The sequence below is a fragment of the Vanessa atalanta genome, chromosome 23 (assembly GCF_905147765.1).
Source record: "Vanessa atalanta chromosome 23, ilVanAtal1.2, whole genome shotgun sequence".
NCBI lineage: Eukaryota > Metazoa > Arthropoda > Insecta > Lepidoptera > Nymphalidae > Vanessa > Vanessa atalanta.
Genome location: NC_061893.1, coordinates 9,331,079 through 9,357,178, shown reverse-complemented (window position 1 = coordinate 9,357,178; position 26,100 = coordinate 9,331,079). Strand labels below are relative to the sequence as shown.

The window sequence follows — 26,100 nt, the reverse complement described above, 5'->3', positions numbered from 1 at the left end:
CACGATATCGAAAAATAAAGTAAGGGGTATTGTACAAGATCACAAGAAAAACATACGGGTTGTATCGATGGTTTTTTAAACTAATTTACTTTAACAGTTTATTGCCAAACATTTTGATACCTTTAAAACATCGTTCGATGTTCAGATTCAATTGTGGAAACACAAAATGTGTCCACGCCCTTTAGTGCCACTTTGAATAAGTTAGCAGAGAACTGTAAGAGTTTTAAGCTAAGTGGAAGGATCATGTCCACCGTCTACGAGTCGATAGCTTAAGTCACGTGCAAATAGTTTAGTTTCGGAACTCGGAACTGTCGGCCGTTTTAAAAGCGAGCAAGATTGCACGATTTAAAGAGATTCTTGGACTAAAACAAAGTGCAGTTTCCGATTTAGTTTACATATATTTGTGCACTGTTATTATGTTAATTACATACACAATATATTAATATAACACAAATATGTTTTGGCAGCCGGCAAAATGCCAGTGTCTTATGGTTATGACCACCTACCATCAGGTGGACTTTATTATATAAAAAAAAATTCTTAGCCAAAGATTGTAAGACGCTCAACTTTTACGAGCTTATATTTTTTCAATTGTATATTGAATATTATTTGCACTTCAAGTTGACCTTGTAATTATAAACACCTGAATAGGATCCACTAATAAAGTACGAATGGTGCAGTGGACAACTCACCTACCATTAATCGTCCACTGCAGCAGTCGGTTTTTATGGTTAGTGTGAACTCGACCTAATGTCGATATTTCAAAAGTTCCGATCCACCGAGAATTTAATGGCTGCGTAGTACGCTTGGCTTGTAGCTGTTATGTTTAAAACATTTTGCAACGTTCAGCAATTCTTAATATTTTCATAGAACTGAAACTTCTAAGATATTTCATACGTTTGGAAAATAATTGCGTTGAATGCTGTTAAACTTTTAGGTGAATTCATACTTGCGGTATCGCTTAAACTTTACTTCTGTAAATTTAATATTAAATAAAATGTCGGGAAACCTTACCATTAATATAATATATTAAAAAAAAATAATAATATATTAATAAAATAATTAAAATAAAATATAATGTAACTGAATTTCAAGATCTCGCATGAATTTACTTTTTAGATAGGATATATTTTATGTTGATTTTAATGTTAAAAATGATATGTTAAGATGATTTAAGAGACTTCATATTTCTATACAGACTTAGATATGATATTTGTTACTTTATAGTAACGACAGCTTCAAGTTTTTATTTTACACTACATTAACAGTCTGTAAATTTTCCATTGCTGGGTTGAGGCCTCCTCTCCCTTTGAGGAGAAGGTTTTGGAGTATATTCCACCACGCTGCTCCAATGCAGGTTGGTGGAATACACATGTGGCAGAATTTCGTTGAAATTAGACACATGCAGGTTTCCTCACGAAGTTTGCTTTCACCGCCGAGCACGAGATGAATTATAAACACAAATTAAGCACATGAAAAATCGGTGATGCCTGCCTGGGTTTGAGTTCGAAATCATCGGTTAAGATGCACGCGTTCTAACCACTGGGCCATCTCGGCTCTAGTTTTTATTTAGCTAATATTATTCCTATAATTACTACTAGCATTAAGTGCGTAGTCCGCATTTTGTAATTTCTATCTCGTAACAAAACATCGCCATGCCCGTCGACGCAGCAATAAATTCACAGAACCACGATCAAAACCGAACAGCACGTATATAATGAACGCAACTGTTATTTACGCAGTTTAGGGATGAGCCAAATCTAAATGAACTTGTATGAAAGTAACAATTTTTCAGTATTAAAACTGTACCAACTTCAGAAATGAAAATACTTGTTAAAAATATTGATAAAAAAAAACACATTTAAAAAGAATTCCACCACAATATTTTTTCCTGTTTTTGATACTATTGCAACAGAAATATTTTCAATGTTTTCCGAAATCGTAGAGATTCAAAAATATTCGTGTATAGCAACACAAACAAAAATATTGATTCACTACAGCCGAGTAACGGTCGTAACAAATTAAAAAAACAACCAGCGATTTGGAATTCATAGGTGAGCTCGTAAAAGCCGCTGTGAATAGATATTTTACAAGATTGTATTAAATGTAGAGCTACCACGCGATCTAAATGTAGATATTACCGAGAAACTTGGAGGAGCATAAGACCGTTAGTGTAGGTACCACCCACTCATTGGCGTGTGAAGGGTGAGTGAACCAGACCTTAAGGCACAAGGGATATAGCATCTTAATTCCCAACACTGGCTATGTAAAGAATCGCTAATATTTTTTTTTACAATTACTGTCAGGTCAGGCGCACTACCAGTCTGCTTACATAATATAATAAATAAAAGCGGCCAAGTGCGAGTCGGACACGCCCATGAGGGGTTCCGTAGCAGCACATAATATAAAAATTCTTGTAGTTCGTTGTAACTTTTGAATGAAAGATAAATTGTGGTTAACGATTTATGACGTATTAAAAAAACTACTAGATCTCCTTCAACCCAATTTTGGGTTTAAGTTTGCATACGGATAGACAGACAGACATGACAAATCTATAAGGGTTCCGTTTTTTGGCATTTGGCTACGGAACCCTAAAAATAACATCGCCAAAAAAGTCACTCATCAATTACGTCATGTATGTTAATAAACAACAATTAAATTGAAATGAAACATATATTAATTAAAAAAATTAGAAACCCAATACTAATTAAATCGTTTCAAGCAGTATCAAGCGTGTTTTATTTAAAAAATGCTGTTTCAATTGTTCGACTAATTAGACTTTGAAGTTCGTATCGATTTTTGTGTCGAGTGTAAGCAGGCCAATGATCAATCGGGTCGTCTAATGGCAAGCGATGTGAACGGTCGGTGAGCCAATTGCCAGGTGTATTACCGATACCTGCCGACCACAGGATCGGAGCTATTATGTCATTATACTGGTAATTGCTCTCGTTCAGTCGGCCTTAACACCGCGTTACAGAATTTACAGAAATGTAACTGAGTTTCTGTTTTGCGGTAGAGTAATTCTTGTTGAGGTCGATCGGGTACTACAAACATAAAAACCCAGCAAATATTTTCTATTGTTATAAGCTTAGAATATATAAAATTAAAACATTTTTTTCAAAGAGGATCGTGCAAGATTTTCAATTTTGAATATTTATTTTAACGGATTCATTGTATTCAGAGTGAAGGTGTTACAGACTGCAGAGAAACTAAGTGGTTACCCTTCTATCCCGAATTCTACATATTAATTTATGTATAAACGGTCCAGTAGGTCGAACTCTTAACCTGAGACCGCAGGCTTAAATCCGGGCAAACTCCAATCAGCTCACATCATTAAGGAAATTTTCACATGAAACTTTAAATGTAATATTGTTTTTTATTGATTCACTAATCGATATATGTAGTTCGAACATCTCAACCAGTGACCCGTCAGACGATTATTGGATAATGAAGTACGACAATCAGCTCGGCACGTTTAATCCTATTTGCGAGTCAACTATTGTCGGCTGTAATTAGCTCTCGACTTTCAGCAATAAATATGGAGTAATTGTTGCTCTACTGTCATGACTGAATTTTCAATGTGTATTTCTCGAGTAGTAGATTGTTAAACTATCGTATTTAATCAATTTACTACCACAATTACGCTTGATGGGAAGAAAGGATTGGAAAATTGGTAATTACTTGAAAATCGACTTTAGTAATATTCAATACAAAAAAACTACCTTGTAATACGTACAAAGTTGTGCTGTACGTACTTATGTGTACTATTATTGATTGATTGTGAGTGTAAGTGTACACTTATGTTACGCTTATTTTACACTTATGTTGTGAGTGTATGTGTACAGTTATGTTGATACAAGTTGTGTTAAGAAATCTAAAAGGTTGGATGATGAAGTGACTCCTTTTTCGTTAAAGTGTTGGTTAGAAGTTTATTCCACCATTCTGCTCCAATGCCGTTTGGTAAATGTTCATGTGGAAGAATATCTGGATCTCCCCTAAAGTTTCCTTAAAACAAGCACTCAATTAATTTAAAACATACTCGTATACAGACATAGATTTTATAAAAGTAACTCCAAAACTTACTCTTGCATAGTCATCTACGTAGACTATTAAAGTGTAATTACACGTATATAATATCTCTCATCAAAGTACACTAAAAATTCACTTAACAACTCCACTTTATAACCCATTTTAAATTTACGATATCCTTCATACTTGAAGTTAAAACTTGACACCGCACGTCGATGTCATAATCACTTGTCGCATCCCAAGTGAACTCCATTAGCAGCCGACGCGAGGGAGCTGGACTGACGTGCAAATAAGCGGTCTGGCTTAATAGCCTCTGGTTTCCAACTTTATACTTGACACCTACCAATTTTATGGAAAATGAACAGCGCCCTTGTTGGTACTTTAAATTTATATTACGCTTAATTAAGAACTGCTTCGGTGTGGTTTGTTTTTGTCGTATTTTTAACTTATTTTTTTCGTATATGTGTAAATATATTTAGTTTTGTTAACATGTATTTACGGCACAGAAATAAATTTTTAATATAATCCAAGATGCATTGTAGAGGTGGTGGAATTAGCTCAAAACCTTCTCAAATGAGGAAAAGGTTTTAGCCCAACAGTGGGACATTTACAGGCTGTAACTAATAATCAACTATAAGTTAAAAAATCATAAATAATGAAGGTCCAAATAACATTATCGCCTGTATTTAGTGCTTCATGGTGTTTTAAGCCATGTTTATATAGCTTACTGTTCAAAATCAAATTAATATCAAAACTTTTTTTCAAAAAGGCTAATTTAATTGAAAGCTACCTATTTGGTGTGCAGATTCATTCCAGAAGAATTGAAAACACGCTACTTCCAAGTTTCTTTTATCATCAATAGCATATTTAGTAGAATAATACGTCTTTTTCATTTATATTGTTTGGACACGTATTTAAACTCTAAATTTTTGTCCAAAGCATGCATTTTCTGAACTGTAAGAAACCTTTATTGAATACGACTTATCTGTAAAACTTTCGATGTTTGTAATTTCTTAACACTTCAAAGTAACGGTTACTGTTTGTGTTGCTTCATGTAACATTTGCTGCAGCTGTGTTTGCAAAATCTGTTTAAGAGAACATTCTGTACAGTAACGGCCAGAGTCTTCATGGATTGTATTTAAACTGTCATGCTTAATTAAAGTCTTGCTGAAATGTTTTCTATCTAAATCTTAGCCGAAATTCAGGCAGATTTAGATCAAAAGTCAAAGATATAAGTCGGTGTGTAATATACTATATTATTGTGTTATATATATATATATATAACTGAGTACAATTAAATTGATTTTAAATGTCTGATAGACAATGAAACAACATTCGTTTTGAGGGAATCATCAGGAGTATTAATTATTATTTATAACAGCAAAACAAATGCCTTGATATGAGACGACAATAAAATGCCAATCAATTAAAATTTAAAGCTTCACCGCAGTTCTGCCAAAAGCCCTTTAAAATTTTTGGAGCACTCAAATCTTGTTTAGATTGATTTTATCGATTAGAACCAGCAGAAAACTCAGCAAAATATTCTATGCATAAATTATGTATGAAAATCTACAAAATACTAATTCCACGCTTTTTATCATCTGTTTATCGTCTTTTTTATTAATTATTAGCCAACATTAAATAAACTGGACTTCAAACTTCAACAACAATAGCACTTTGTAATTATTTATCTCCCATTAAAGTCCCCGATGAAATGGCTCTCAATTGAGCTCTTTAGAATGTCCCATGCAAAATTGTTCATGTCATCTAAGCCCGATAGACGCCATGACTGTTCACCGGTGTCTAATATCTCTATAACTTTAACTACATCGATTTCACAAAGCTGCAGCATCTCAAGGGAACTCCATTAGGGCTATCCTACACATGATGCCTGCATTGACGTGTGAATACGTGTTCAGTATTAATGGCTTTTAGTTACGAAGTTTGTGGAAACCGTCCAGTTTTCTAAAAGGAAAACCTTCTTTCTTGTGAATTTAGTACGTGTCTCGAATAAAGTTGAAACGTTTCTTGAAGATACTACTTATTATATTCGACATGTTTATGTCAAATATAAATTATATCTAGATGATCACAGTGACCAGTTGTCGTTTATTTTATTAGCAATTTATTGGCCAGAATAGAATCAAATTCTCTCCTAAAATATTTTTGGCATCTAGCTATTTTGGGGAATACAATTATGTCTGTAATTCCACAAATTTTGAAATGAAAAAATAAAAAACCGTTAAGTCACTATTTTTAAATTGTTCTATTCGTTTGAAAACGAATAGCTGTACTAAAATACACTCAAGTGTCACTTCCTTTAGAAATAGAAGTTTTTATGGTCAGTCTCAGTTCTAAACTTTATGGATACATTACACAGACTTGGGACGTCTAGCTTTTTATCGTCAATGTTGGTCCAGTAGTTCAATTCGTGGCAAACTTCCAAAGACTTATAAATCTTGATAGACTTAAAGATTGGCTTCAATGTTTACTTATCTTTTCACAACATTTGACCAAAATATTGGCGGCTTATTAGACGATAAGGTATCTAAGCTCAAAATTGCAAAATGAGGAGTATTTTTCGGTAGATCATACTATGCGTTATTGCCTTGTTAATTGAATGTTTCGTTTTAAATCAATCGATAGTTTATAAGAAGAGTCAAATAGAAATTCAGATTACAGTAAGATATTCAACACAAAATATTTTTGGTCGCCATGTCGATACTAATAATAACGATGTCTGCTTTTCTAATTTCCTATAAGAACTGCAGTAAATTCCCTCTCAACTGATAGTATCTTCGAAGTGGTCAGTGTCTGCACTTTGCTGCCAAGCTTAAAGCCAGCGCCGTCCCATTTTATATCAGTGATTTCCAACTCAGTACATGTTTTATGGAAGCCTTCCAAGACATTAATATTACATCTGGTATTTTTAAGGGCTTAGTTTTGTTCAATTGTTGAAATTCGTTCATCAAATATTTTATTTTCAGTTTTAGTATTTATTTTATTGGTTTTATAACTTTGGTTCTCTTCAATTAAATATTCGTGACTAATGTTTTATTATTCATTAGCACTCTTTGCTGCCAGCTCTTTGCGAAATTCTTTTTGGCTGATGCGATACAAAAATAACCAAACCTCCTAAAGTTTTTTGCAATTAATTTTCATGTACTGTCCTCAAACCAAAGATTGCAAGTCAACTTTTTTAAAGATTATATGATTTTTTTCTTTACTATTACATAATTATTATTTTTATTAATAGTATAAAGACCATAATGGTATAGTGAATAGAACAAGTAGGTTGGAAGTAAGACAGCAGTTTTAATCCAGGGAAGCACCACGTGTTCAATTTGTGTTAATATTTCTTCTCAGTGCTAGTTAGCAGTGCTAGATCACACATAGTAAATTTATACTTTTGATAACGTTTACTATATTTTTTAACATTTTTTTACAATTTTTAAATGCTTAAGGTTTTGATGCTAACGTCCTTTTGTTAAAGGGATTACGTAGATTTATGTGAATAGTTTGGCCTAGTTCTAGAAATTACGGCAATTTTATTGCAGCGTTTCAAGCAATAATAGGTCGTTTTACACAAAGGCGTTAATTTCCCGTAATCCTACGCCTGTTTCAGCCCTAACTAACAGCCCAAAGAAATTGCTTCATAATTACAGTAACTAGGTTTTTCCTGGATTGCCTCAAAAATGTTTGAGGTGAACGCGACAGGCCTCATATTTTGTACAACCGAGTCTGACTGCGAGCACTGTCTGCGCGGTCGATACATTTTTGTGAACTTCAGTTACGCTATTAATTATATCTACTGCTCATCTACTGATTACATTTTACTTTCTTATAACAGTATTGCTATCATTTGCCAATTATTTATGAAATGTATGTCACGTTATCAACCGTTCGATATTCTTATTAAAGCTTATTTAAAGTATGGAGATTACAAGGTCGTATTGAAAAACATCTTTTGATATATATGTATAGATTTTTTAAAACATTATTTTATGTACCCTTCTCCCAGTTTTTGTATCGTTCACATTTGTTCACATATATATATTTAAATTGAATCGTCAATACCGATAATGGTAATAGTACTTGTGTAATTATGCTGAAGATTTTTTTAATCGCGCATTTATTTTGATTTTTCGAGCATATTCCACCACGCTGATCCAATGCGGGTGGGTAGAACACACATTTCGCAGAATTTTGCTTTTAATTGACATTTTTAATTCTTGAAAAGGTTTAAGGCTAATTAATATCATGCTTTGGCTCCCGGGATTGGAGCAGGACCGTCACATATAATTCATTGAACTATTTTATTAAGCTACTCTAATCAAGCAACAACTCCAAACTGGAGTACCTCTCAACTTTTCCCGCATTACATACATTAAGTACGCAAGAAGTTTAAAAAGTTTCAAAGCGTCAAAGTCGTTTACAATTAGATCAAAGCCTAACGTAAAAGTGCACGAAACGTCAAAGAACATTAAGTCGTGCATTTGAGTACTTACGTATAATTAGAGTCGTTTAAGAAGTCATAAAACTGAAATCCTTCAGTAAAACAAGCGGCATCTGACCTCAATATAAGGCGTCTAATCATAGCTTAGCTTTGTGCATGTGGAATATGTTAAAACCTTGTTTATGAAGGCTTTAGATAGCATTTTCTTTTCATATCTTAATACCTTTAATATGCTACGAAATGAACTTATACAGTATGACGCACTTGCAGGTAAATTCAATGATGATAGAAACGTGAAGTAACTCACTTGAATTAAATAAAGATTAAGGAAAATTTAAATGAAAGAAAAACTTATTTGTGAGAATACAACAAGGAACGTAGCAAAAACACACGTGGTTGTTATACTTATTTAAAAGCCTCCTTAGAAGCTACCTTATAACGCTGCGGATATCAAGACCTGGATTCAATTTTTGAGTCAAGCCAATAAAAAAATAACTGGTTTATTTTACAAGAAATTCGGAAAGTTCGTAACGGATAAACGGCTCATGATGACATTTAAAATATTTTGACTGACTCGTTGACTGAGTAATAAGATTTTTTATTTTTCCGATTGTTACAAAACAGAAGTAATAGAGGGGTTTGTAAATAATAGGAATAGTATACAACTTCTCCAGGTCGCCGCAGGGACACAGCGAGATATATTACAAAGGCGATGTTTAAATGAAACGTTCTCAACTCAAATATAAAAGTGTTATTAACGCATCTGTTGTAATGAAACTTCACCTTTAGTTTCAGAGATATATGAGTTATTATCCACGATAGTGGTTTGTACATAGCTCGTTCTGATACTTTTAATGCAACTTCAACTGTGCCAAGGACAACAATGAATTAACATAGATTTCTTATTTGTACATACTATATAGTGTGATTGTTTTGGTAGTATTCTCTTGTGACTCAGATTAAATTTCATATGCCAAAAATTTATTCTCTACTAAATAATATTATATTAACGCCAAAAGAAGTTGACCTCTATCATCAATTTAATCTTGTACTTTCTTGTATGACATTCCATAATTATGCTTTAAAAAGACATAACCGTGAGTAATTCTTGTATCGCTTAATATTATCGGTTAGACATATCCATCCATTCAACGTAGAAGATTTAGAGTTTCGAACCAGCCTGGCGAACCAGGCTACAGTAGCCTTTTGAACTCTATTTAACTCTTTGTATGGTGGGTATATTTCTTTAACAAATTATGCATGTGAGAATTCAGTGGTACCTTCTTGCTTGGATCTATTCAAGATCGTGAGACTATTTTTAAACACATATTACGTATTGTATTTATAACTCGTTTAATTTTTATTTCAGTTAGCTATAAAGGTAATAATACTTTCCAAACGTTCACGGTAAACTGTACCCAATTTAATACAAAACGCAGCTCTGTTTAAAATTCTCCTTGCATAGTACAAAGATCTGTCTTCAGAAAAAACTCCAAGTAAATATTTTTATTGCTTTTCAAATAATGTCTCGGGCTTATAAGAGACTGGACAGATATTTCTTGACAAATGACATTATGTGACTCGAATAAAGGGCAAATAGATTGTTTTGTGACAAATAAAATATATCTTTTTCTTATCAGAATTATGCTGAAAATGAAGTTTATGAATTTCCGTTTCAAGTGTGACATTGGAAGCACGTATATAAGTACATACTTCTCCATCTAGTGTATTTTTACTACAAGCGTTATATTCCTGAAAGTGTCTTTGCTCATTAGTAGTCTTACTCTTTGATGTTCATTGGCTTTGACTTTTCTACGTCCGATGTTATCACCATGAGTTGCAGTGCATTGTACTAAGTATAGTGCCTTCGTTTCAGAATTTATTAGACATTTTGATATTTAAAACTTTTGTATGAGTTGAAGACAAAATACAACTATAGTCATATTATTACATACGAGTATGTAGGCCAGTTTTACAACGTCGGGTTAATTTTTTGGAAAAAAAAAGTTCTCAAAACTGAGATGTTATGTCCCTTGCGCCTGTAGTTGCAAAGGCTCACCCTTCAACCCAGAACACATCTATATTAAGTATTAAGCTTAGCGCTAGAATAAACGAGAAGCTACTTACCCAAACGGACTTTCACAAAACCCTAATACCAAGATAAACAACCCTGATTACTAAATTTTTAACAATAAAATAAATAATATTCAATTATGACTAACCTCAAATCCTTGCTTAATTTAATTAATAATATAGCGACAACTTAATCTCATTATACTTCAAGGATATTCAACTTAGAAATACCTTACAATGTTTCGGCAACTAGATTAACCTCAGTGTAATATACGTTAAGTATGCTTTGTGTCAAACGGCAAGGCAACAATCTCACGAACAGACGCAAAAGTTCGGGTCTTTGTTCCTCAGTCAGCTAAACGTTGAATAGTTTTGAACGAAAGGATGATTACATTTAACAGCTGAACAGATGTAAAGGGCACAGATTGGATCCAGAAATCTTGGTCATAGACCCTTAACTCCTTTCATCATTTTACGATTATTTCAATGTGATGACGAATTTTTTTTTTTAATAAATGGGACGTAGTCTCCAAATTAAATCCAAACAACTATATTATATCCTGTGTTTACTTGAACTGGTGACCTAGGCGTCCTGGGCACAGGCGAGTCCCACATATACCCCGCTTTATGTGGGGGAAACGCGTAATGTATTTATCCAGCGAGAAAAAAAAAGTACAAAACTAATGAGCTTTAGGAGTTATTTAAGAATCATAATATCAGAGTTATTACAAAGGCCCTAGAGCAATATTAATGCCGAGAAGATTCTCGAATGCTCTGATTATAATTGGTGTAAAACCTTCTACCTACTCTTATCGAAGGTCGTTTACCAGCTCAAGAAGCCCACAAAAATATTTCAAAGGAATTTTATGAGGCTCACCAGTTTCGGAGCACTCAGGAAATCCCGAATGAGCTATTGATGGTCCGATACACACCAGGTCGATATTTCTGCAAAGATTGATGCGGGTGCTATGCGTATTATGGAGATATTCGTTTTTTACGCAACCCTTTTGTGATGTCGTTTTGATATCTCGGGTTTGGACTTTGGACCTTGGACTTTACCTTGCCGATAAACGTAATATAATCTGTCTTCTTTAGACAGTGTTGACTTACTTAATCGAATCGTTTACTGCGTGAGATCGTTTCGTTCTGAATTTATATAAACTTTGTTTTTTGTATTATTAATACTCGCTAAGGAATATTCTATTAATATTTTCTCGGTCTTGTTAAGGCTTGGCAAAATTTTGTACGGAAAAACTTTTCCTTCGCTAGGTTTTTTAAAGTCTTCCGTTTTATATACGTAGACTTAAATGTACATCAAAATATTTTCCTTGATAGCAATTTTCCTTTATATGAGGTGTCTACATATTATCTTCTTTTCAATGTATCTTGCTACTATAAACAATTATTTATGTATGTATAGGAAGAAATATAGTTTAAGCTGCCGTGACTAATATATTTACCCACTACGCGGACATCGCTCCTGTACAAATTACAATAAGAAAATGAACGACTTAGACGTGGTCCCTTGTTGACATAAATGAATTCAAAAAGTAAGTTATCGGACTTTAGTTATATACAGTACAGGTTACAGATTTGAATCTTTCCCCAAAATTAAATTACACACATTTTAATTGAATTGCAATTTTATTAATATCTGCTTGATTATCTTAGAGGCAAACTAATAATTATTTTAATGCATGTATCAATTACTGTTTGCTTCTCTAAGAAAAATAAAATAAGCTCAAAAGTATTATACTGGAGAGAGAGTATTATGTAGAGACGGTTCCAACTATTGCCATGAGCATCAGCCGACAAATCTCCCACTGCTGAACTGAGAAGTCCTTTAAAAGAGAAGATTTGAAGCTCATTTCTCGACGCTGCTCCAATTCGAATCAGTATATACAAGTGTAATATATTTATTCAACCCGTGGTTTCCTGACGATGTTTTCCTTCACCGTTGAGCACGAAATTCATTATATACACAAAAATAGAAATGTCGTGTTTCATTTCTACAATTATCAAATGATACAAACAGTTGCTAAAGACATTCGGATGTTTTAAAAAATATAAAATCTCGGAACAGCCGACAGGATCACGTAACTCCAATATTTCGCTCCGTGACCGGCGTGATGGAATTTCAAAACGGCGACTACGTAAATGAAAACAATTTAGAAAATCCAAACAGAATTGAAATGTTACTTAAAGAAGAGATCTTTAATCTTAAAAATTCTCGGAGGATTTTATTCAGAATATTCGTGTGCATAACAATAACGTTATAGAAATTAACCAATTGTTTATTAACTAGATATTGTACGATTTATCTTTATTTAAATAGGCATTAACTAAGCTGTTCCTGATAGCTTTAGTACTATCAACAAAATAATTTTGGATATAGGTACAGAAAAAAAATACTACGGTAATCTTTTTTAAATGATTATAATTGAACCACCCATTGAACCACTTGGATGACACTCGTCTAATAAGGCTTACATGGCTTTGGACGATAATAATTTTAAAACCTATGTCCACGGGACTCACCAAACAAAAGTTTAAACTACTCTTATATCGACTTCGACGTCATCCTCAGCACTACGAAGTGTCCGAAACTTAATGGTATAGTTAAATATATTTTAAAATTAAGTAACCTATCTTTCTCTTTTTCGCTATCCTTGGCCCATTTAGGTTGTAGCGAACGATGAAAGGGACAAAAACTAATTAGTATTATAAATCATCTTCGTCGAATCCCAGAGGAAGTCCCACAACAAAACCCAATCCACTCCGCGTCAGGTGTTGAATAAACTCCGAGACAAATTATTAAATGCATATTTTATCATTTTTATGCGCGGTTTTGTTACATTCATAAAATAGGTTGGATGAGAATTTATGATGAAATCATACCAGAATTACCGCAAGATTAATAAAATAACACCCTGTCAGTGTCTAACTACTACGCTACGGTCTACTCTACTTATGGAACGCAGGCATTTTAACTTGGCATATTAAATATTTAAAGCCACAAATAAGTCATATTACTCAATACAAGTTTATATTAAAGAAAAAAAGCGTGAAGTTACCACTCATTGACTTCTAGGCAGAATGTTTAAAAAAATATTGTTGTTTACTGACAGACTCTGTAATTAAAATGGTGGAAAAGAGTAACTACTTAGTTTCTTGCCGGTTTTTCACGGTAGAATCTACTTTCCGAACCGGTGGTAGCTTTAAACTGAATTCAACAGCATAACATTTCGATTCAAAGGTGCTTTTATGAGCCTACTTGCATAAATAATAATTTGAATTTATATTATATCGGTTAGTGTATACACATGCGACAGATTTTCATTTGACACGTGCGTGTTACTGCACAGTTTATTTCATCAGCGCCAAGCAAGAGATAAACACAAATGAAGCTCATGAAATTTCAGCGGTGTTTGTCCAGCTTTGAATCCGAAATCTTCAATTAAGTTCCAACTACTTAGCCAGATGATTAGAATAATTGAACACAGTTACATAACCTGTAAGTTGTTTGGGCAGCTGTCGATAAAGTGTCATTGGCAGCCTGCAGCATAATATTTGGCATTGATTAGACTCCCAAGCCTCGGAAAGCATAGAGGGCCATTGGTTATAGGCTTCCTGTAAGGGCGAGCTTGGCTAGTCTCAGCTTAAAATGGCCGCGTTGGCCGGAATCGCCCATGGGCGTCATCATCATTATGTTATTAGTATTTATTCACTAGATATCAAGCTATTTTATAATTATGTGTACTTGGCGGTAGGGTTTTGCGCCCGACTGGGTAGGTCCTACTCACTCATTAGATATCCTACCGCAAAACAATAGTATTGTTATTTTGCGGTTTGAATGGTGAGTAAGCCAGTTTAACGATAAGCACAAGGGGCATATCATCTTAGCTTTCAAGGATTGTGGGGCATTGGTGATGTAAGGAATGCTATATATTTTCTATATCACCAATATCTATAAGTGATGGGACCACTTAACACCAGGTGGCTTATTGGCCCGTCTGCCATCCTTATATTTGTTATATGCGTATATAGTAATTTCATGAACTAAATTTAATATCGAGTGTTCAATGTAAAAACTCCGAAAATCTGAAAATCCCTCCCATAATAAACACGTAACCCTTCGATACGATGACACGGACGAAAAGTAACAGAAACAAACTAACAAGCTTACATAATATCTGCCTCGCGTTATGACCTTTCAAACATTTCAGAGGCCGTTGTATTCACTATCCACCATATCGATACACATACACACGAGAACGACTCTTATGTAGCAAAAAATAGAAATCAAAGTAGCCTCCGCAGAACATAGATACAAACAAAAATAATCCACGCTATTCAAAATTGAATCTTAACGTGTGTTGAGTTGAATTTAAATCGGAACAGCCGAGGTTATTGGATTTCGTGCTGTTGGTTTCGTTGCTATTGTTGTATAAAAGGTTTGTTTCAGCATGCAGAATGAATTTAAGGCTCTTTCTTACTGTCTCATTTGCTCGTTTTTATATTATTCATTTCGTATGTTATTCTTTTGACCAGATACGTTATTTTGTTACTGTGTACTATGTTGATATTCCACACATATATAGCATATAGATTCATTACTGTGGAAATTTTTCTGATCTTATTGAAGGTTTTGTACATTTCATCATATAAGATCTATAAAATTTAATTGTTTATGATTATTACATATAATAATATATTTATATGTAAGCGAAATACTCGACTGACTCGTCACGAGTTATATATATCCGGTTGACTTAAAATTTAGCGTACATACTTCTTTTGTGACATTAACGCCCAATAAGATAGGATTCTTGGAAATTGATATTTCAAGGGAGGAAGCGGAACTTTGAGTGAATTTTACTCGTACGAAGTCGAGACGAACAACTAGTTCTATATAAAAGTATCGAAAAAATTCAGGTAATGGTTTCTGAAATCATATTTCAGTTGATATAAGTAACAGCTAAGTCGTAGGTTGAGCCTTATCGAAAAGGCTATATTTAAAATAGCTGTAATAGCAACGAAAGAAACAGTAAAACGAAAACAGACAACAAAAAGAAACAATGAAACGAAAACGAAAAAAACTAAAATTAAATAAAACTAAAAAACGCTGCAGATATAATTTTATTTTTTGTTTTTTTAATTTTCAACGCAATGTATGTGTAATTTAAGCTTAAGTAAAGGTTTATTATAATTTTATATATTTACATTATCGTGTAGTAATTTAACCGATATCGCTATTTTCTATACGATACTAAACGAATTTTCTAAAGCGCTTCACGACCTATTTTCACGCTTACAAAGGTTTAGCCAGTGCGGACAAAGGAACCACTATTTAAAATAAAATATCTTCCTAATACGTAAGAGAAAATTAGAGATAAGACGTGAGTCCACTGCAGATATAGCGCGAAGTTTATTTATGCTATGTTTTACTTTATTATATCTGGAAATTTGTACACCGCGAACGTAAAAAGTCGTAATCATCGCTCTCGTTGACAATACACCAACAATAATGAAATCTAAGAATATTATGTTTCTTGATTTGACGACCTCCGTGGACGAGTAGTGTGTACACCGGTTTTTATGTGTACGCCACTCCGAGGTCCCGGGTTCGACTCCCGGCCGAGTCGATGTAGAAAAAGTTTGTAAGTTTTCTATGTTGTCTTGGGTCTGGGTGTTTGTGGTACCGTCGTTACTTCTGATTTTCTATAACACAAGTGCTTTAGCTACTTACATTGGGATCAGAGTAATGTATGTGATGTTGTTCAATATTTATTTATTTATTATTATTTATTTTACTGGCTCACTCACCGTCGAAACTAGAATATAACAATACGGTGGATGTTTAGCGGTAGCTTGTGATATTTATCATCCAGACGATAAATAAGGTCAAACAAATAATAAATTCCGTTTTTATCCAGTTTGTACTAACTTCGTTCCCATGTAACTCAGAGAGCCAGAATTGGATTACAAAAATTTAGTATTATCTGGTTGATGTAGTGATAGAACTGGGGGGGGGGGGATGGTGGAGCTCTTCAATAATCACTAGTAAGCTGAGCGTGAGCTTATTTGGTTAGTTTCAAATCACGTCGTTCACTTCACTTTATGAAAAGTACTTGAACATTAAAATCCAGGTACTGAACTGGAAATTTTCCTAAAATTTAAAACTATCTCCTTTTAAAAAACAACAACAATTAACGAAGTGAGATAAAAGATATATTACGTGAAGGTGACCGAGCGAGACAGATAAATTTTATCCAATGAACGTTTAGTCCTGCGTCGTTAGTAAACGAATTCTCCCATTACCCGTCCCTCGAGGGCTAACCCACTTGCAAGAAATATGACCAATTAGAAATGTCCCTTCGGACTAAGTGAGCAGATTCTAGTAAAGGTCATTTAATTTTGGTTATGTACTTGGATTTGTATTAACATGGACTTTGACATAACGTACGGGTGTGGTCACGAACAATTTGATGAATCCGAATCCTAACTAATGCGTGTGAATATGAGTTTGTTTGTTTATTAATAACTAGCGACCCGCCCCGGCTTCGCACGGGGTCAATGCTGATACTTAATATACCTACTACAGAATGACTTACAACATTCAGTTTTTCAGTCGTTAGTCAATATAAACCGATATGTCCCTGCGTTTTAAATCTGTAATATCTTTGATAATATTTATATATTTAAGGTACTTAATTGGATAAGGATTAATGCTGTATTGCTTATAATCGCTTCGAAAAGAAGCCATTATTTCTCGTAAAAAGTAAATGATAAAAATAGTTAATGTGGGTAATCCCTAAGAGAAAAACATATACCATTGCAGACTTTTTTGAAGGCCTTTTTAAGGTGTACAATTCTGTAGTACATTATTTTGATCTATCTCGTAGGGTTCATCCAGCATTTGCAATGTAAGCGCAAATAGTGTGTTTATTTACGACATCACCTTGGAAGCCTCTAAAATTATTAGTGTTTCTTTACTATATTGTGCATGTATTATACATATAAACCTTTCTCTTGAATCAATATATCTATTAAAAAAAACCGCATCAAAATCCCTTGTGTAATTTTAAAGATAAAGCATACATAGGGACAGACAGCGGTAATCGACTTTGTTTTATACTATGTAATTATTTACAAGTTATTTCGTAATTGTTACCAACTTATAATATCACAACAGTCGTGGTTTCAATGAAGTACCTGACTGACTAAGGCGTAACAGCGAGCGAAAACTAATGTGAAAACAGTCAAGTATATGTTTATTTTTTACAAATTATCGTTTTTGATTCTATTCTAATAATTGATAAAATTATATAAGATTGCTTAATTTACTCAGCCTATCGTAGTTCATTGCTGAACGTAACTCTGTCTAATGGACTTTTTACTTGGAGGTAGGCCTTGGCAAGACCGCCTGGGTAGGTAGTAGGTACCACCCCCTCATCATATATTTTATTGCGACGCAGCAATATTATTTTTTTGTTTGAAGGGTGAGTGAGGCAGTCTAACTAAAGGCACAGGGGACATAACATCTTAGTTCCCAAGGTTGGTGGCGCATTGGAACGATTAAAATTTCTCACGGCGCCAGTGTCTATGGGCTGTGGTGACCACTTACAGTCAGCTGGCCCATTTGCCTGTCCGCTTAATATCACATATTTAATATCCTTAACAGGGTGACCCTACACTGATAAACAACTGACTGATAGTGGATTATAAAAAATACAATGTTTATCTCAAAGGAATTTTTTTGTTGTTCTTAATTAAAACGACATTTTAATTAAACATTTACCGCTAAGACAATACCAATAAGATATAAAAAATAAATTTATAATAAAATCCGTAAAAGGAATAGTGTTAGTCTAGAATAACTAAAATAAATCTAGAACTAGACGATAGTTTATAAATTCTAGTTCAGTTTGAGACAGAACATCTTCCTAAACACGATTAGGCTCCCGGGGAGTCTAGATAGAAAACAACGTAGCCTTAATCTAATAACGTTTACTAGCTTCCGTTTGCTCGCTTTTCTATTCCGTAAAATACAGGGAATATAAATTTACACCGGTATTATTGTAACGGTATTCCTTGAAGTGATGTTAATGATGAGACTCTTGGCGAAGGCTATAATTTGAAGCCGTCGTTACTGCCACTAAGCCATCTGGTATTACGGTTGTTAATTTTATTTGTTGAAACGAATAAATTTATATGTATATGATTTTATTTATTTGCTCATATATATGGCAGAAAATATTTTATTATATGTAGAAAATAGAAATGTAGGTATTCCTTTTTTCTCACATTATTCTTATAAGTTGTTGAATTGGAAATAATTGACGAAACTACAGAGCTTAACGCGGGTTTTTCTCTATTTAATCTACATTCCGAACAGGTTGTAGTTTTTCGATTTAATGAAAAACCAACTTGAATGGAGAATATTTTTAATTGATTCTAAGTGTATGTAAGTGTTTACAAGTCCAATACAAAACTTAAAGACAGCACTCAGAAAAAAGTTAGTTCAACAAGTTTTATACCCTTATATATTACAAATTTTCGCCAGCGGTTTTGCTCGCGTTTTAGGGGTTGATCGTTAGTTATTAGGCGCAAACATATCCTATGTCCTTGGATTTCAAGCTTCCTTCATACCAAATTTAATCAAATTCGGTTCACTGGTTTGGCTGTGAAAAAGACACACACACACACACAGACAGACATTCCATTCGCATTTATAATATTAATTATAGATTATTTATTGAACACACTATATAACACTTACACAACAATAATAAATAGTTTATATATATAAAGCATTTAAAGCAGACTTGTCACTGAAGTGATCTGTCATATCGCTGAGTTTCTTTCGCCGCCTCTTCTCAGGGTGTTTCCTTTTCCGAACCGCTGGTAGAGTTTAATTTGACTATCAATAAGTAAATATAATGCTTCTATATTGAATAAAAGAATTTGAGTTTGAGATAACAGCTGTTACAATATCAACGCAGGGATACAAACAGACAAAGTGTGCATTAACGATTACATTTAACAAGACATGCAACTTATTGTATATAAGAACGTCACGACTGTCACGTCAATAGTTTAAATTTAAAGCGGATAAATCTGCTAAGCGCAGCCACTTATTATTTATTTTTTTATGATATCGGTAGGCGGACGAGCAACTATGTCACCTGATGGTAAGTGGTCACCACCTCCCATAGACAATGGCGCCCAACCTTGGAAACTAAGATGTTCTTCCCTTGTGCCTATAGTTACACTGGCTTACTCACCCTTCAAACCAGAACACAACAATACTGAGTATTGCTGTTTGGCGGTAGAATATCTGATGAGAGGGTGGTAACTACCTCGACGATCTTGCACAAAGCCCTTTTATAGTTTTATTATAATAAAACTTCTACGACACGCGCTGTAACGTCTGATATAATTTTTATGGATTTTAGTATATATTTAGCATTTTGAATACTCAATGCGTTTTTGAACCCGCCACGTATGGTTAAAATACAAGTGTTCCAGCTACTGGGATATGTCCACTCTGTATTTCGTGAAACAGAAAACAGTGAACAGAAAAGCTTGTATAAGACTAAATTTAATTTAAGGCATAATAGCAAAAAGGAATGAACTCAGCTTCCAGCTGCTTTTCAGTTCAAACACTGCCACAAATAATTATATTATTTGTAATATAAGTTGTTTAAAGTACGCCGGAGATAATAGAACAACGGGCTATGATGTCAATAGAATTTTAAATATGAGTAGTACTCATGAATGACCACCATACCGCATTACAGCAGCGTGGTAGAATATGATCCTTATTTTTAAAAGTTAAATGTCCGTTTTCAGCTGTGGATATTATTACTGTTAACATTCCTACTTAAATCCTATTTTAATTACAATGTCCAATTTAAAGAATTCATAGTAATAATTTATCTATCCAATTAAACGAAAAACTTGTTCTAGGGGTGGGGACGACCATAGTCCAAGGGGGTCAGGATCGAAACTATGGCCTACATCACTATGCGGCCTCTAAACCGCTTTATTTATTTGATTGAAGAAAAATATCGATACATGTCCGTTTACATTTAATTTAAAAAAAAAAAATTAAATTATACGTTTATATAATTTTATTAATTGCATTTACAAAAGGACACGTTACGGAAACATTCCTTGTAATTAAAAAAAACACTTTAATTGATTTTTTACAATGAATGTATCATTTTAACGTTGAACATCAATTATTAATTTTATAAATGTTAATAAATTTTATATTATCATTTCATTGGTCAATTTAAATTACCCGTGATCATCAGGTACCATAATAGTTATAGATTACGTATCTAAGAAACTCGTGCACCCTACTGGTGGCTCAAGAGCTGGTACTTACTTAAGACAAAGACTATGCCCTGCAGTTCTGAGAGGTAACAATATTAGAACCCTAAGTACAATGTTACAATCCTTTGGGCGGCATATCTTTTCTATAATTGCATGAAGTTTGTATAATATAAAATGTATTTTATCGGATAATATTTAAATGGTTACGTATGTAGATCCAATTAAGAGTCGAGATGGCCCAGTGGTTATAACGCGTGCATCTTAACCGATGATCGCGATATAAAACTCAGGCAAGTACCACTGAGTGCTGTGCTTAGTTTGTGTTTATAATTCATCTCGTGCTCGGGAGCGAAGAAAACCTGCATGTGTCTAATTCCACCGACCCGAATTGAAGCAGCCTGGTGGAATATGTCCCAAACCTTCCCAAAGGGTGAGGTGGCCTTAGCCCAGCAATGGGAAATTTACGTTATATCTAATTCAAATAAAAATTAAAATCCAACCAATTCAGCATGTGATAACGTTGAAATCTTTTATGTGTTGGAAACGTTATACTAAAATGTGTGTTACATATAAAAAAAAGAGTCCAAAGAAGCGTTAAAAAAACTTAAGTAAATTAAAGTATCTTTAAAAAAAAAAATAAGTAGAATTCATGACGTGTGCCGACAATAGAGTTATAAACCGCACATTATTAAGACTCTAAAATATTAACACATCTCAAAAACCTCAGACTCAGACAATCTCACTCGAAAGCATCAAAATGAACCAATTTCCAAATAAAAAAAAACTCCTCGAATCCCGGAACAGATTATTGACTATAAAGTTCAAATTGCTTGAAACATGCCGACGACGCCAATTGAATTTAAACTTTATTCGATAGTGTCAAAGTGCAAATTCGAATGGCTGAGTATTGATTCAATAATGCCCTGTAGATTGAATTGTGTGCAGACTTGAGGCCTGAGTTTTTTGTCCTTTTCGTCTGATTTAACGTTTCGCTAATACACGGCATGGAAGAGTTTGTTCTCAAATAAAATTATTGGAAATAAATTAATAGTTCTATATTTGTGTGATTTGCTCCTAACGCCGAGTGTGTACGTAAATCAAACAAATTTTTCATAAAAGTACTGAAATTTGACCAGACTACGTTGTTCTACGACTACGACAAGTAAACCTTTGTTACAAGTAAAATAATTTCTTAAATGTCGATGATTTGATGGTTCCAATATTTGCAAATCAAACTGGAATAACATACCTAATAGATGTTTTTTTGATTAATGTTTGAACAATGATTTCAACGGTACAGTATTGTTATATCCCGGTTTGAAGGTTGTATGAGCCAGTATAAACACAGAGGACATAACATCTTAGTTCCCAAAGTCAGTGGCGAATTGGCCAAGTAAGAAATGGTTAATAAGTCTTACAGTGGCATTGTATTTGTGGTGTGGTGGTGACCACTTACAATCGAATGGTCCATATGCTCTTGCATATCCCTATATCACAAGAAAAAAGTATGTAACTGAAATTCTATCTATCATCCTATTATATCCTGATCATTATTTTTGTGTGTACTTCAGAGAGATTATTTTGGTTTTTGTTTAACGATCATGTGGTTACAATTTAATCCGATAGGTGACGCTGCGATCGGGAAATAAATGAAATTCTTATGACACACGAAGTCAGAAAGTGCAGGTAGTTTTCTTATAAAAATACATCAACATTTGTTTGGATATAAATTTACACGTACTTTTTCTTTTGTTTTAAACATATTAGCTTTACGTACTCGTAAGTAACACATATTTCCATGGAGGCAGATTTTGTTGTGCTGTCAAAGAATAGCCTATTCAATAATCGTATCATATATGTACACAAATAATATCATTTTAAATTCGCACGAATAGCGGCTCTTTTTTTAAATCCATAAAAACGGACACAAATGTATTTCCACGAACGGGTCAGTAATTTTAAACATTTTCCTAACAGTTTGCATATAGCAAAGAATTTTTCTTTCGAAATGTTCAAAAGATTAAAAATGTCTGCTCTTTCATAAAAACTACGAAACTATATAGTTCCAGAGCAACGGTTACAAAGCAAATGATTTTTCCTGTAAAACTTTTATAACGAAACATTCCTTAGTAAAGCGAATAAAAATATCAAAGAAAAATACCTGTGTGTTACGAAATATATTTATAAGTTTTATATTTTTAATCTTTGTTGTGTTAAAAGCACGCACGCATACACTTTTGATGGCATCGAAAAGCAAACTGGCAAATGGATCCAACTTAAGATAAATGGTCACCACTGCTAATAGTTTTACTTGGTGGTAGGGCTTTGTGCAAGCCCGTCTGGGTAGGTACCACCCACTCATCAGATATTCTACCGCCAAATAACAGTACTCTATATTGTTGTGTTCCGGTTTGAAGGGTGAGAGAGCCAGTGTAATCACAGGCACAAGGGACATAACATCTTAGTTCCCAAGGTCGGTGGCGCATAAGATGTAAGGAATGGTTAATATTTCTTATAGCGCCCTTATCTATGGGCGGTGGTGACCAGTTACCATCAGATGGCCCATATGCTCGTCCGCCAACCAATGCCATAAAAAAATGGACATTGACGTTGTATTTAACCATTTCTTAATTCTAAGTATTATTGCTTGGTGGTACAATATGTGATGAGTGGGTCCCCAGACGGGCTCGCACAAAGCCCTCGTTAATATTATTGCAATGATAGTTGGCGATTTAAGCAAAATAAATTGCTGCAATCAAATAAAGTGCTTTAATGAAATAGTTTATAAGGATGCCGAGTTCTCTTCATCTGCTGTTTTCTCAAAATATAATTTTTCCAGCGAAGCTTAATTAAGAAAACGTCGTATGTCACTGTCAGCTTTACTGGCTTTCTGACGTTATTGTTAATGATATAAGTTAAGTCAGTTAAGGAATCGTGTACGAACGTTGGTATTTTGATATATGTTTGTGGCCATAAAAGTAATGGGGGTTTTCTGTCGGATAGGTTCTATATAGGTTAGGCTCCGTCTGTAGTTAAAACGATAACTGTTTGTACTGAGAGCGCTACCAGATTATTTTTCGAAACTTTATTTAAGCAATCTCTTACAAGAACAGTTGAATCACCATTTTAGAAGTTCAAACTTTAGATGTATATTTATAATTTGAAGAATACCGACGAGAAACTGAGTAGTGGCGAGTTTCCATCAAAAAAAAAGTATGTATTTAAAAAGTAAGTATGTAGACTTACTTTTTAAAGAGCCGTGAAGGCCCAGTGGTTACAAGACGTGAATCTTAACCAATCATACTGAGTTCAAACACAACTGAATTCATGATTTGTATTTATAATACCTACTGCACGCGGTGGATGAGAATCTACCAACCTGCATTGGAGCAGCGTGGTGGAGCTCTCAAATCCTGCATGAAAGTCAAAGAGTACTAACTCAAAGATCTTTCATCATCAAAATAGTCTCATATAGTATAATTTGCCTTATTTATTAATACTTTTTAACACGAATTTAAATTCAAAGAAGTCAAATGTTCTGTGCTTGAATAATCATTATACATTAAAGTAGTACATATTGTCTCCTGCGCAAGCGCTTCTGGTTGGATACCACTACCACAACTCACCAATTATTCCATCAAACAAAGAGAGCCCGGACAGCTGACACCATGAACATGACATCTTACATCAAGGGGACCAAGGGGGCCACATTTTTATATAAACAAAAAATAGGTTGAATTGTGCGTTATTTGTAAGTATTCCTATATTTTACATGACATTATAATTGATTGTATTTTTTTCGTTTTTTTCAGGTAATTTGCAGTAACATTAGAAGCTAGTATTGGGAGAGTAAAAGATATCTGAATTTCCAACACCGAAGATCACCAGGTATACTTTGAATTAATAAAATGAAAAAAAAAAAACTATTTAGGCACATAAAAATAAAAGCAATTTACTATTGTCTCTATATACGTCAAACGGGTAGTCGATCGCGCGAGCAGATCAAATAACACGGAGGACAATTTTAAACGAAATTCTAAAAAGTTTACCAAAAAATATAGCAATCCCATTTGTATTCAATTTACGATACAATTGTAAATATTGTGGATTACTCTTCAAATGACACGCGACCGAGTATCGCATGACATTTGAAAAGCAATCTCGCAACCAATTTCGCCAAACAGTTTTTTTTTTTTTAATTCTGTTTTTTATACTAGTACGTTATATCTCGTATATTGGAAACATCTTTGTACTATCAAAAAATCTGTTTTGGAGTTTAATACAAGTTAGATTATATAATATTAAACATCTATAAATATAATAAAATTGGAGTGTCTGTTTGTAATATTAAAATAACCGCGTTTTACTAAATGCATATGTACACAGTACATACACCTAAATAACATTTTTTACAATTTTTGTCTGTCTGTTTGTTCCGGATAATCTCTGGAACAGCTGGGCCGATTTTGACGGGACTTTCACTGGCAGATAGCTGATGTAATAAGGAGTAACTTAAGCTACTTTTATTTTAGAATTATATGTAAAATAATAATAAAGTCACGCTTTTTTATTAAATTCAAACGCGCACGAAGTCACGGGCACAGCTAGTTTATAATAGAACTTCGTTTGAATAAATTGTTATTGATAATTTATTTTTTATTCAAGAAAAACGTTGCACTTTATTCTATTTACGCTTGTTAATGCAAGAAATTCTATCTTTTCTATTATTCCATCTAATAAGTGAGTGATATCTACTCTGGCAAACTCACACATAGCTCTACCTCGAGCATACATAGCTGAGCAGTAATTAAGGATTTTCAATTATCGTATTAGTTAAATAGAGAAGTATGTACGGAAGTTGATCTTGTTAAAGTTAGAAGTATGATAATTAAATGGTCTTTAGTCTATGAGTAAAAGTTAGTATATCAATAGTAACAGTGTGTTTGGAAGTTCATATTGAAAGAGGGTAAGCTAAGGGATGAAAGTTTGTTTGCAAAGGGCGCTTTTTTATTAAGAAACGTGTAAAGTCCGTCGTCTCTTTAGACTTTATTTCTTTTCGTAAATCTGAATTTGTCAATTACATTGCCCAGAAACTCATACATAAATATAGATGTATTCATGTGCTGTAGGTATGTATTTAAAAGTAGTATTCATAACTCTTAATACGACAATTTTCCATCAGTTTCGTTCTTTAATTA

The 26,100-nt window shown here is 33.6% G+C and overlaps 1 protein-coding gene across 2 annotated transcripts in view; it reads left to right on the top strand.

Moving 5' to 3' along the window:
- LOC125073231 (complexin) overlaps positions 1-26,100 on the top strand; it is a 294,844-nt gene that overhangs the window by 122,929 nt on the left and 145,815 nt on the right. Inside the window, exon 3 of one of the 2 annotated variants that reach the window (XM_047683975.1) lies at positions 24,715-24,790. The exons of the other annotated variant lie outside the window; for it this stretch is intronic. The gene's annotated coding sequence lies outside the window, so the exon portion shown is untranslated. The remainder of the gene's footprint in view (positions 1-24,714; positions 24,791-26,100) is intronic. 2 annotated transcript variants of the gene reach the window in all.